At 38.3% G+C, this 14,001-nt stretch overlaps 1 long non-coding RNA gene across 1 annotated transcript in view; it reads right to left on the bottom strand.

Annotated features, from left to right (window-relative positions):
* LOC122797301 overlaps positions 1-12,264 on the bottom strand; it is a 170,060-nt gene extending 157,796 nt beyond the window's left edge. The window contains exons 1-2 of the long non-coding RNA XR_006364059.1: positions 12,138-12,264; positions 11,862-11,957 (exon numbers count right to left, since the gene is read on the bottom strand). This is a non-coding gene — a long non-coding RNA (uncharacterized LOC122797301). The remainder of the gene's footprint in view (positions 1-11,861; positions 11,958-12,137) is intronic.
* Between the last annotated feature and the right edge of the window lie 1,737 nt (positions 12,265-14,001).

The following is a 14,001-nucleotide window of genomic DNA, read 5'->3' as shown; positions in this document are numbered from 1 at the left end:
ACTGAATGTCTTTCAACATTTGCACAATATTTATAGCAGTCACATATCACTTAATATCTAGCATATCCCATCCTCTAGCTTTTCTGTGAGTCTTACTGCCAACCTTTGCGATTCTTTCTCTTTTGTTTTTCCAGACAAACCTGTCACAAACTAGCTGGATATTTCCTATGATCTTATTTAGAGGGCTGAGATAGATATGCCACCCAAAATAAAGTACATGCAGAAGTGTTATTATGCAGCTATTTATATTCTACACCAAGTGTGGCAAATCTAGCTGTTCATGCATCTAATACTTTACCTGTTCTTACCTTCAGATCCACCCAGTTCAGGTCTCTGATTGCAGCTGTCATTTTGTAAAGTTTAAGCCCCAAGTACTTCTCCACCACCCTACAAGTAATTTGGAAAATGTTGAATATCTCTCCAGCAGTTTAGTTGCAGATCTAATTACCACTGACTTTTAGGCTGATAATGAAACCCTGAGACACTACCAAAACTACCAAACATCTGCAGTATCCCGAGCAGTTGTATAGCAACATCCTCAAGTAGCATCATGCAATTATATGCAAACATATAAATGTTACCCGTTTTTCTAGCACTATTCTGCCTTGCCTAACTTTCCCTTACTCTATACACCAGGCATTCAATGACCATAAAAATAATCCTGGTGATAACAGGCAGCATCGATGAGCTCATCTTTCCAATACTATTTCTTTTAGAAATCCACCATTTATGTACAGCCATAACTCTGGGTCTCTGCAAAGGGCTTTAACTCAATTCAACCACCTACCATTTCCAATCAGTTCTACCAAGATAACTGTCACAGAATCCTGTTAGACACAGTCAAAGGACTTCTAAATGACCATTAACAGAATTTCTATGCCATTGTATGTGTCATAGTTTCCTGTTTAATGCACAGTCAGTGGACTTCTGAAGATCCATTAACTCATTAAAGTCCAGCAGCTATTACTCGGTATATTTTTAGAGGCTTTCATTTCCATACATCTCATCTGTGAAGACCGGCATTCCTTTAGTTCCTTTAGTGTCCAATTGCATGTCAGCACTCACCATACCGGATAACATAAAGATAGAAACAAAAGACAAAAAGGTAAGAATTAAGTGCACTATACTAAATACCTTATTGAAACACTACTTACTTAATTAAACATATTTTCTCAGCCACTCACATGCTATTCTTTTGTGTAATCATAACTACCTCCTAAAGCTATTGTTCTCATCCACATATCCATGAGAACTCTGCCCTGAGCTGGTTTGTAAGAATGTTTATCTCCTCCTTCCCAGTGCCACATCTATTCACAGTGTGTCTTCTGGTCCGCATTCTGCCCTCCTCCTCCCCACTCTCAGAGTACCCCCAAGTCACCAACCTCTCCCTGTTTTCTCTCTTTCAGTACCTATCTTTCAAAGATATCTCTCTAATAGAATAATTTACCTCAGGACTCCCACATTGCTCATTAGGGTCACAGCTGTAAGTACATCTACTTTCCCCTCCATAACCCTACGTCCTCATGTCAGCATGTCTGTGTGCTTGCTTATCTTAGTAGATGTTCTTTAAAACATATGTTCTACACTTTCAATCAACTCAATGCATAAGACACCTGATCCAGACCATTTATCTCACTGATTTGACTCTAAAACACTTTATACCACTCATGCAATGGCTTAAAATATGCATTATTAAATAGCAACTGCATCAATAACAAATGGTGAAGATTTGAGGTATGGATCCTAATCCTCCAGCCACACATATTAGCTATCACACAATTATAGCATAATGATTAAATCGGGTCAGTCTTTATTAAGGATAATTCCCCAATGCATGTTGACTGCAGACTAGGCATAAGAGCTAAAGGGGAGTTTTGTTCCTCATAATAAACAATGCTGGAATTAACATACAGAATATTGCACTAGCTAATTCTGCTATTGATGTATTTCCCCAACTGGATTAGGGCACTCATTTTCATAGGTCACACTCAACTTCATTTTTATGTTTTTTACTTATGCCCCCTTTTGCCAGTGATGAAATTTAAATACTTAGTAAATGACCTTTACCCTAAAGGTATTCCAAAGAACTCAGTCATGTTAGGCGACTTTAATATAAATGTCACAGGCAAATTACAGCTAAGGCAGTGCCTCAATCGCAGTGGTCTTCAGTGACTTGTAAAGGACATTAGAAAGCCAGACCCTGCCATAAACAAACATTTACTACTCAGACTAATAATGACCAATATGGGCTATTGATGTAAATCAGTAAATGTACTACCTAACAACCATTGCTGCCCTGTTATTTCCAGCTGGTCACTGAAAACATAAAGAAATCACCACAAGTATTCTTAAGCAGATTAATCCCTAATATAAAACGCCCAGAGCTACTAAACATATTTGATACCATTGAATGATCTCTGTTATGTACCCAGAATAACTCCAGTCAAGATTGATCCTATTTTACAGACCAGTCCACTAGCATTCAGGGGGTTTATATTCCCTGTAATATTTAGGAGACTGAAAGAGTTACATTGCCCTTGGATAACCATTAACTATAAGCATTTGATGAAATGAGAGATGCAGCTTAGAATCTCTGGAAACCAATCAACCAAACAACCTAGTTCACCAGAAATAACACAACCTAAGAAAACATGTAGTTTAGCCACAAACACAACAAGCACACCCTCTCGCTATATATATATATATATATATCTATATATATATATCTATATATATATATATATATATATATATATATATATATATATATATATATAAATAGATCTGCCTTTAAATCCTGTATTACCATTAGACCAAATGACACAATATTGAGATGATAAACTTGAAAGTTGTAGTATCTCAAAGTTTAAAACCTCAACTATCAAAATGTCGAAAACATAAAGCTTGCCAATCAAAATATCGAAAAATGTACAATGAACGTTACCTTCATGCCCTACACCAATAAACATCTCACAAAAACTGGAATACCTTTCAATTTGAAAGCACAAAAGCACAATTAGTTTAGTTTACCACCACACAGAATATTTGAACAAACAAACATTTTCAATGCATACTTGGCATTTTATCACTATAGCACCTCCCAGTACGTTCTGCACAGAAGTGGGCGTATCCTCACTGATTGGCATGTGAAATGGATGTGACATAATATTAAAAAGACGTATAATATTTTTTTCTTTAGTTCTTGCAGAGGGGCAAGTCCCCCTGCACATTTTATTTATTATTTATTTATTTTACATTTGTTAACCGGGATGGTCCGACTGGTCCGACTGGATACATGTCCTTTTTCAGCGGAGGCCCGAGGAGAAAAGCTCCAACAGAGTTACTTTGATAATTAGGTACAGTAAATGAGCTGAAAGAACTTAACAAAAACATAGGCTATTTACATACAAGTACAAGACTGCCATTACTATTTCTGAGATTACTACAAATGTAACATTAATAACATATTAGCAAGGACGGTAGGCAGTATAATGACATAGAGTTAGACAGGATACATATTTCTTTATCACAGTATACAAAGTACTTATCATCTTAGCTAGTTGTTTATGTTTTAGTTAATGGCACAGAGCTAGTCTGGGTTTGAGCAAGGACATAGCCAGTGTGACTTGAAGTGGAGTTTTAGACTATTTTTGAATTGACTTAGAGAAGTTGCAAGCGTGATGTTATTTGGGAGCGAGTTCCATATTTTACCAGTGGTGTTGGCAAATAGCGTCACCACCTAGGTTGAGAGATTTAGTTGTTTGGACAAGTAGTCTGTTTGCTGAGCGAAGGCAGCTTAGATTGGAGTAGGGAGTCATTAAGTAGTGCTGGGGTATTCTCAGGTTGTTTAAGGATTTTGAAGGCCTCTATGAGTTGGGACTGGTGAAGAAGGTGTGGGAATTCTATCCATCCAAGCTTTTTCAGGTTAGTACAGTGGTGTGTTCTGTAGGGTAGGCCTGTAACGAACCTGGCAATGTGATTATAGCAGGATGAGAGCTTGGCCAGATCAGATTTGTTAAGGTGAGTGAGGACAGGAGAGGCATATAGTAGGGTAGAGAGAAGGTGTGAACGGGCTGTGGCTGCCCTGGCATTCGGGGTAAGGAAGGCTTTAATTCTATATAGGGTCCCAAGTTTCTTGTTGACTGACTTAATGGCTTGGTTGATATGTATATCAAATCTGAGTTTATTGTCAATGTTTACTCCTAATAGCTTTGTATAGGTGTCTGGGGAGATGATGGTCCCATTATTGGATTTTATAGTGAAGTTTTCAGTCGGAGATCTATTGGTTGGGTAGAAGAGAACTAACTTGGTTTTGTTTGGAATTAAGATCAGGAGATGGTTGGCAAGCCAGTTTTCGACTTTGGTGAAGCTATGTTGGGTGGTAGTTAGTAGATTTGCAAGAGAGGCACTGGAACATATTATAGTCGAGTCATCTGCATATTGAATGCAGGTGGCTTCAGGGATGACTGTTTGGATGTCGTTTATGAAGACTGAAAAGAGGAGAGGTCCTAATATGGAACCTTGAGGAACTCCTATGGTATTTGGTAGTAGGCAGGAGAGCTTGTTTTGCCACATTACTGCTTGTTGTCTCCCAGTGAGGTAAGCTTGAAACCAGTCAAGGGCTGGAGTATCTAGATACAGGGTTTTTAAAGTATATAGAAGTAACTGATGGTTTACCATATCGAAGGCTTTTGATAGGTCCAGGAAGAGAGCGGAGGATATTTTTTTATTCGGTTAAGATTAATGTTTTCAGTAAAAGAGAGGAGGGCAGTGGTTGTACTATGATGGGGTCTGAATCCATGTTGAGAGTCTGTGAGTAGTTTATTTTGGGTTAGATAGAGCATTAGTTGGTTGTGCATGCACTTTTCCATAATTTTGGCAAGTGGTGATAGTATGGCTATAGGTCTATAGTTGGATAGTTCTGTGGATAAACCTCCTTTGTGGAGTGGAATAACATAGGATATTTTCCAAATTGAGGGGATTGAGGCCTCGGTTATGGTTCTGTTAATTAGGGTTGAGATAGGGTAGGCTACGACATCTGCAGCAATTTGCAGGTATTCAGCCGGCAGAAGATCGGCTGAAAGGGTGGTTGGCTTCAGTTTTTTCAAAAGGGATCTGATAAAGGATGTGGACACTGGCTGGAAGTTAAAAGAGAGTGGTGAGTCGGGTATAGTGTTTATAGAAGTGTGGGGAGGAGAAAGTTGGTTAGCTAATGACTGGATGGTTTCTGTGAAGAAAGTATTGAATGAATTGGCTATATCTTCTTGGCTCTTGTCAGATAATGTTCCTGGGGTCGGAGTAGTGGATTTGCCTGGTTGTAGAAGTTTATTTATGCCTGCCCAGTACTTTTGAGGGTTATTCTGATGTTTATGTTGCAGATTGTAGAAGTCATTTTTCTTATCTAGTATGATGGCTTTTTTAGTCTCATTTCTAAGTTGTTGGAATTTGATATGATCTAGGGGTAGTTTGGTAGTGCGCCATTTATCCCACGCTTTGTTATTTTGGTTTTGGTGTCTGTTGTTAGCCAGGGTGCTAGTTGAGTTTTAATTCTTATTGAGCGTTTAGGGGCATGCAAGTCAAGTATAGTAAGGAATGAATTGTTAAATGATGACACTGCCTCATCAAGGGGAAGGAACTTTAGTTCACATGCCATGTGAGGGGGCTGCACCCCTCCCCAATTACATATATTCATAGGTTCATAGGTGTGTACTAGGCTAATGACCCTGGAGCCTTTACAAGCCTAGCCCATAGGATTATCCTGGCATCATGCCACCCGACCTTAGTTCCTAGTGCCTCTGTTGAGTAGAGCCACTGGAGTGATCCCCGGGGTGAATTTTCTATTTCCCATCCACTCATCAAGATTCGTCTTGAAGAGGGTCAGTAAGGTGCTCTGCTTGACATGTATGGGAAGTCTATTCCATAGCATGGGCAGTCTTTGGGTTATGAAACTGTCCCTCCAGCATGTTCTGTTGATTGTGGTAATGAGGTTGAGGTCTCTGGAGTGTGTGGTGTGGAGGGATTGGGATTTCTTTAGATGTAGCATTTCTAACAGAGCTGGGTCTGACATGGTTTGTAAGTCAAGCAGAGATCACCTCTAAGTAGGCGATATGAGACAGAGAATAGTTGGAGTTTTTTGAGTCTGTCCATATAGGACAAGTGTTTAAGGCCTAGGATCCTCTTTGTGAGGTACTTTTGTGGCCTCTTCAGTTGTTGCAGGTGTCTAGTGAAGTACATGCCAAATGCGGCATTGTACTCGATGATTAGCTTAATGAGGGAAAAGTAGAGGGAGACAATGACCTCTTTCTTCCTGGATACAAAACCCTTAGTAATGAGATGTGCCACATAGAAGGACTTTCTGATCATAGTGGCAATGTGGTGGTCAAAAGAGAGGTTGCTGTCAACCTGTGTTCCTAGATCTCTTATAATGCCATCTGTGTTCAGTGGACTGATGACACATTTTTTTGGCATTGAGCTTATGTTCTGGCACCAGTCGGTGGTCTCATTGAGACCTTTCTGTAGGATGTCAACATCACTTGGGGAGTTAATAATAGCTCCCAACTTGCAATCGTCTGTGAAATTTATCAGCCAGAGTCCCTTTGTGTTTGCCTGGACTTCAGAGAAGTAGATACCAAACAGTAGAGGACCCAGGACCGAACCCTGTGGGACTCCACCTGTGACTGGTCGACAGTCTGACTTGGAGTCAGCTATTTTCACACTGTGGGTTCTATCTGTGAGCCAGTTTGCAACCCACCTAGTGATAGAGAGGTGAATGCCTAGGTTAGCGAGTTTTTCTATGATTCCTGAGTGGGGAATGGTATCAAAGGCCTTCGCCAGATCAAGGTAGGCTGTATGAACCACCTTGCCTTCATCCACAGCTCTGTTGACTGACTCAAAGAAATCAACCAAGTTGAGCAGGCATGATCTACCCTTCACAAAACCAAACTGTGTAGGATCCAGAGTTTGGAGATTTCTTATATCTTTGTTTATTAGGCCCATGACGATGCATTCCATAGCTTTGCCTATCAGACTAATCAGGCTAATGGGGTGATAGTTCCAGGGGTCTGTAGTCACTCCTCCCTTGTGGAGAGGATTGACTGCAGCAGTGCACCATTCAGTAGGGACAAAGCCTGAGGTGTGGCTGTGATTGAACAGGGCATGCAGGTAAGGTGCCAGTTCTCTCTGTAGTTCATGTAGAACACAGCCAGGGATACTGTCAGGTCCCATAGAAGCTGTACTCTTGGCCTTGGACAGTGCTGTTTTAATCTGTGCAGCAGTAATACTGGGTGCCTGGCAATCTACTGGTATTGTGATTGGTCCTTTGGGGGGCGTGGTAAAGTTAGCACTGAATCTGTCGGCCAGTATATTGGCAATATCTGTTCGCTCAGTATAGGAGGTACCATTGTGCAGTAGCTCAGAGAAAATCTGGGTATTGCCATGGAGATTCTTTACATAACTATAGAAGGCCTTGTCTTTACTATGTGATACCATTCTGTTTTCATAGCTAGCTTTAGAGGATTTGATGAGGGATTTCAATATTTTGTTGAGGCTGATAAGGGAGTTTTTCCAGTCTTGGGACTTCACCTTATTCCACATCAGTTTCCTCCTTCTGTTGTAGAGTTTGTTTATGGCAGGGGACCACCAGATTGTCTTCCTTTTTATTTGAGGAGAGCGTCTTGGTTCTATTGGGTATGGCGAGATCCATGTATTTGTGTATATGTTCGTACAGTGCATTGGTGTATGATTCGACAGTCATGCAACTATTCTCCATTTGCATGGATGTCATGAAGTTAGCCACCTCTGATTTTAGGAGCCCAAAGTTAGCTTTGGAGAAGTTTTTCATGGTGGTTGCCTTTGTGGGGGGTGGGAGGGATGTGGATTTCCAAGGTGATTAGTTTGTGGTTGGATCTAACCAGGGAGGAGTTGACTATTGGTGTAGAGCAAACGGTCACCCATGTTAGTAATGACCAGGTCAAGGATGTTCCTACCTCTAGTGGAGGTAAGAACAAACTGGTCCACGGCATTGGAATTAATGAATTCCAGAAAGTGTTGGGCAAGTCTATTGGTACATGAGCAGTTTTCCCAGTTAATGGAGGGGTAGTTGAAGTCGCCCAGTATGAGAGTGTTAGGTTGGACCCTAATATTCTCCGGAGTGCTTAGGAACATGGAGTCTGAGTCTTGGGACATGGTTGGGGATCTATAGCAGGCTATGACCTGAATTGCTGTCTTACCCAATGCTAGCTGCACCTAAAGTATCTCAGATGTGTTATGTTGGGCTACCAGTCTGGAGGTGTGTGCATCCTTTATGAATATGGAACCACCACTGCCTTTGCAGCTTCAGTCCAAGTTCTGGGGCTGAAAGGTGTGGAATGAGTTACAGTCTGGTAGTATAGGGGTGCTTTTTCCTGCCTTCAACCAGGTCTCTGTTACAGCACAAATGTCGATGTTCTCCATTTTAAGGAGTGCTTCAAGTGAGTGCATTTTGTGATTTTGACTTCTAATATTGAGCAGCATGACCCTCAGATTGTATTTGTTTGTAGCTCTTACGGTGGTAATTTGGTCTTTAGAACACCACCTAAAAAAGGCACTATAGGGGTGGCAAGAGCCTTAGCCAGTATCCATAAGCCCAGGGGTGACATATACAGGTCATCTCTGGCAAAGCATTGAGGTCTGTCAATCATGTCATCCCAGGCAGACAGATACGGGATCTCCTTATTTATTTATTTATTTGTTTGTTTGTTTATTTATTTATTTATTTACATTTGTTAACTGGGTAGTGTCCAACTGGGCAAGTAGCCCGTTTTCAGTGGAGACCTGGGGAGAAAAGCTCCAGACAAAATAACCATTGCGAGCAAAACATTTAAAAAGAAAACAGTAGCTAATAAAGCACAAATACAACAGTACAGTAGTTAAAAAAAGTCACAGTCCAATAGTACAATAATCAAAGATGCTAGGCAAAAAACTAATAGTTATAGGAATATTATATTGAAATTTACAGTAGTATAGATATGTTTCAACTCCAAGATAGCACTACACTGAGAAAAAGGGTATGGTAGGAATAGGCAATGAATATTCATGCCGCCATTGGCATGAATATTAATTTACTTTCACCAGTTGGTGAATGGTAGGCAGGATTTAGGTGGGACTTGCTACTATGAATCCTGTGAGTTAGTACACTAATACAAAGCCGAGTATTTTAAACATGAAAACAAATTTTCAACCTAACAGTATAAAACTTAAATGTTACATATTTAAAAGTATACCGATCACTTTCACATGTTTAAGACTTCCTAGAAATTAAGTAACAACACTTTCTTTGCTTTTCCCTGAATGATTCTACTTCTAACACCATTATTCTTGCTGTTTTATGCTCCAATGCAAACCATAAATCTACCTTTCAATAATCAACACTTCTTTTTCTTTTGCAGAAATTATACCATTATAGATGTCCGGAATGAACCCAAGAGATTATGAAGTAAAGTCCACCATATTTTTGTTTTTTGGCGCTACATGCAAACCCTTAAACTGATAGTGAGCTACTTAAACCCTTGCCATTTAAGCATTACATTAACTTTAAATGTTTGTTTCAGGCACTACAACTTTTGATATTGTGTCGTTCGGTCTAATGGTAATGCAAGATTTAAAAGTAGATCCATAAGCACTTCTGACAAGTCAGCAAAGTTCTAATTGGACATATCACTGATAAAACACTTTCAGTGGACAAGTGTGAAAATAATAATTTTACCTCTGAGCATCAAACCTTCTAATTGCATTTATGCATTCCATCTGTAATTATATAATTTGTACTATTGATTCAATTGTTGAAAGACCAAACATAAATGATTTGTACCATCTAGAAAGTTAAAGTCCAACTTTTCATTTTAAATAAACCTACCATAAGAAGACAAGGCAGGAATGAGATTCATTAAATTCCAACCAGCATTCCTTAGAATGGACACAAAAAACAGCAGACCTTTTATTTTATTTTCAACCTTTCACTTGGTTCTGGCATTGCATCAAGACTTTTCAAAAGACTCTGCAGTGAACAGCATGGCTTTCATAATAGCTTAAGCACTAACACTGCTCTTTACATGGTTACCAAACTTATATACAGTAGACTCTCAATTAACCGGAACTCAAGCAATCAGCACTCTCAAGCAACTGGGAAAAAAAATCTAAGAAATGCAGTACAATTTTCATGTGCTGCACTTTCTGTATCCCCCTCCCCCACCGTAGAAACATACCTTTCATTTTTAGAGTTTTAGAATTTTAAAAAGGAAGATAGGAATACATTTCCTCTCTCCCCAACCTAAGAACAAGTCAAACCAAACAAATAGTATAGCATACAGTATTAGTCAGGCCTATTTTTAATAGTAACTCTCAAGCAACCAGAAACTACAGTTATCCAGCATCTACCAATCCCCATGGGTGCTGGTTAACTGAGAGTTTACCATATAATCATATAATATGAACGAAAGTACATTAACATCAGGAATTTTCATAGTCATGACAAGGGTCTTTGAGAATGTCAGCCATGAGTTACTTCTAAATAAACTAAGTAGACTTAGTTTAAGACAAAATACAAATTCATGGCGAAAGAATGACTTACTAGATAGAACCATCTACATTCTTCAAACTGTCTTTGTGGTCCATTATTAACCAACATAACATTAACAAAGCCCAATCAGGAATTATACTGCTTGGAACATATCAGTTAGCAAAAAAAAAAAAAAAAAAAATTCTACCATAATCAAAAACTAACAAGGAAAGAACAACACCCAAAGTGGACCATCAAAGATATTTAGGACTGAAATTAGACCCTAGTCTATCTTACCTTTAAACAACATATAGAATCAACTATAGATAAAGTGCTAAGGCAACTCAAATTCTGCTGCAAAATCTCACATTTACTGCCATGGCAAGCCATTACTACAAAATGTGTTAATCTCAAACCTAGAGTATGGCCTGCCACACATTAACTGTCATTCCTTATGCAATATCCAGCTACTTCAATCTGCTGAAGGCAAAATCTGTCTCTTTGCACTCCATTCTAGTGCATACACCCAAAGCTTTCGGAACAAGATAAAGCAAATGTGTTATCACACTTATTCAGAAATAATAGCCTACAATACTATCCATGTCTTAAAATTCGACTACCTGTTTAGGAAGAGGCATACACACTGACAGGTTCATGGTGAATGGGAAGGCATTAAATAAATTAACTCCAGCCACATGCAATCCCTTACATATTTACATTAGAAGTGAAAATATGGCAAAGGGTTTCAAAACCAAAGTCCGACAACATCTACTGAATTCTCATTCTTGCTCTGACGTCAGAGACATTGGATAAACAGCATATGTATTCCTTTTAAACAGTAAACCATTTCTGCAACTTATAATCCTAAGGTATTGCTCTAAATTGTATATGAATATATGCATTGTGCAGAATTATGTTTCTTATTAGCTAAACTAATTTCTAATTCATAGAAATATTACTTTATTATTTTACACTATGTATTTCCCTTCTACTTCTGTCAATTGCTTAAATTTATATCTGTTCATCCAATCTGCAGCATTCTGCGTGATAATTTATATGTTATTTTTGTACATCTGAATATCAGTTTAATGAGTACTGTATCTGAAGTATGCATCTCTGTACACAAGCTCTTTAAAGACCCCCATTTGGGACTGAAAAGATCAGTCTGTGCATTCCAACTTCTTGGTTAAATTGACATAAATTAAAAAAATGCAACAAAGAAATAATTTTCAGTATTTAAAAACATGGCTTATTAGCAATACAAAACTCTTAGGATACATCCCTATGATAGACAGTGACACACAGAAAAACAACTTAATGGTATTACCCTTGCAGTGTTAATATTCTACTCTTGCAGTGTTGTCTGTGTTTTTTTCATATTTCAGTTTCATCTTGCTGCTTGGGGTTGCAGTCTCTGCTTCAACTGTTGAAAGACCAAACATTGATGATTTACACCCTCTGGGAAGTAAAATACCAACTTTTTATCTTAAATACATTTCTTAGAAGAATCCAGATAACTGCCGGATAAGCTAGATAAAGCAGGAACTAGATTAAACAAATTCCATCCAGCATTCCTTAAAATGTCCTACAAAAAATTGCAAACCTTTAATTTTTTCAACCTTTCACTTAGCTCTGGGATTGCACCAATTTAGCAGTTAGAGTCTTGTTACATTGTCAGTGTATCAAGCAGCTGTGTAATTTCACAAGTTCGAATTTTAACTTCATATTGTTGTGGGAGGACAAATGGAGTGTGCTGTGAAGTAATGTCCGCATGTAAAATTATACCATGACAGTCACTACTTCCTTCCTATCATCATTTCCCTCAAACGTTCTGGCATCGTTTATTTAAACTGCAATCCTGAATAACTTTCTGGCATCATTTATTTAAACTGCAATCCTGAATAAACAGTACACCTCACTTACAACATTATGAGTTCAGATTTATTCTACATGTATCTATCTTCTTACAGACTTCACAGATATTCTCACATTTAACTAGTGCTAAAAGTAAGGAGTCCTCCCCTGTCACTTCTTCCCATCCTGGTTTTTACTTAACTATTCTGTCCCTATCTTTCCTACTGGTTCTCATCCTAAACAGCATCAACACTATTGTGTAATTTGCTGTTACCACACATCTTTAAAGTGCTGCTTACTCATTTATGCCAGAGACCTACCTCTTTTGTGCTGCTTTTCACAAGTAGCAGTGGCACACTGCTTCATCCGTAGCCAGAGTTCTTCATTTTCTTGCACCCCTGGCTCCTGGTTGTGCCATGCTTTGGGCATTGTGCTGCCCAAACATCTGCCTTGTCTATCACAGCATTTCTGTATTAAAACTGTAATAATATTGCATTATATGGCCTTACCTCTGCCACATCCTGCACATTTCTTTTTTCACAGTATATTATAGACAGTTGCAGTATTTTAATATATATATATATATATATATATATATATATATATATATATATATATATAAGTATATACAAAAATGATAATTTCTCAAGGAAGTGTTTCTTTATACCAGCTACCCTTTTACACCTCATTACTCTTAGCAACAAAGTGCTGTTATTGCACCTCTCTACTTAGACTGAGTGACTTGTGACAATTCCTGTTCAGAAACTGGTAGAGCTATGTAAGTTTATTCAGTTTCTTGCATATTTGCAATGATCTTCTCCTGACTGAGACACAATACAACACTCTACAGACTTTTTGGAATCTGACTCTTAAACAAACAAAAACGGATTAAGTGAGAAAGTTCCTCTCATGTTTTTAAGTTGTATTGTGACTATATACATTGAACCATTGCAGCTTGATGTTATTACTTGTCTAGAACATGAGACACTTGAAATCAGTACAGAATTTGTATTTCAATTACTTGTGATGAGTAAGCTTATAAATTAAATGCACAATGGTGCTAGCTCATCTTGTACTTTATAAACAATTACTGAAGATCATTAGCCATTTTAATTGGGCAATCAAGAAGACATAAATTATGCTTCACAATGTTCTAGTTCTGACATTCCTTGGCCATTATGTTCCAGGACATGGTGACTAGAAGGATACTTACTATGAAATATTTATTTCTTCATAATGGAAGACAAAAACAGAAAGCATTTCTGACCTTCATGTGATGAAATCTCTTTTTTTCTTGGCAAGAAACAATGCAGATAACAACAAATTAAAAAAAAAACCATAAAATCCTCTAGATAAGCTCATCTTACAAAATATTAATTCCCTTTTATCTAGATTTTATGTGTGAAAACACACACACACACACACACACACACACACACACACGTACAGACAATCACGCATAAATACATCAATGTATGTCAGTCTGTATGCATTTTTTACCATAATGAATTGTGTTTCTTTCAGCTTATCCCAGTTAGGGGTTGCCACAGCGGAACTCTGGTCCGCTAATATTTGGTAGTGGATTTTTATGTGCCGAGTTACCAGCCCTGACG

The sequence above is a fragment of the Protopterus annectens genome, chromosome 3.part0, assembly GCF_019279795.1.
Source record: "Protopterus annectens isolate FY-2018-M chromosome 3.part0, PAN1.0, whole genome shotgun sequence".
Taxonomy (NCBI): domain Eukaryota; kingdom Metazoa; phylum Chordata; order Ceratodontiformes; family Protopteridae; genus Protopterus; species Protopterus annectens.
Note: the sequence above shows the minus strand (reverse complement) of the source record. Positions and strands in the feature narration are given on the sequence as shown.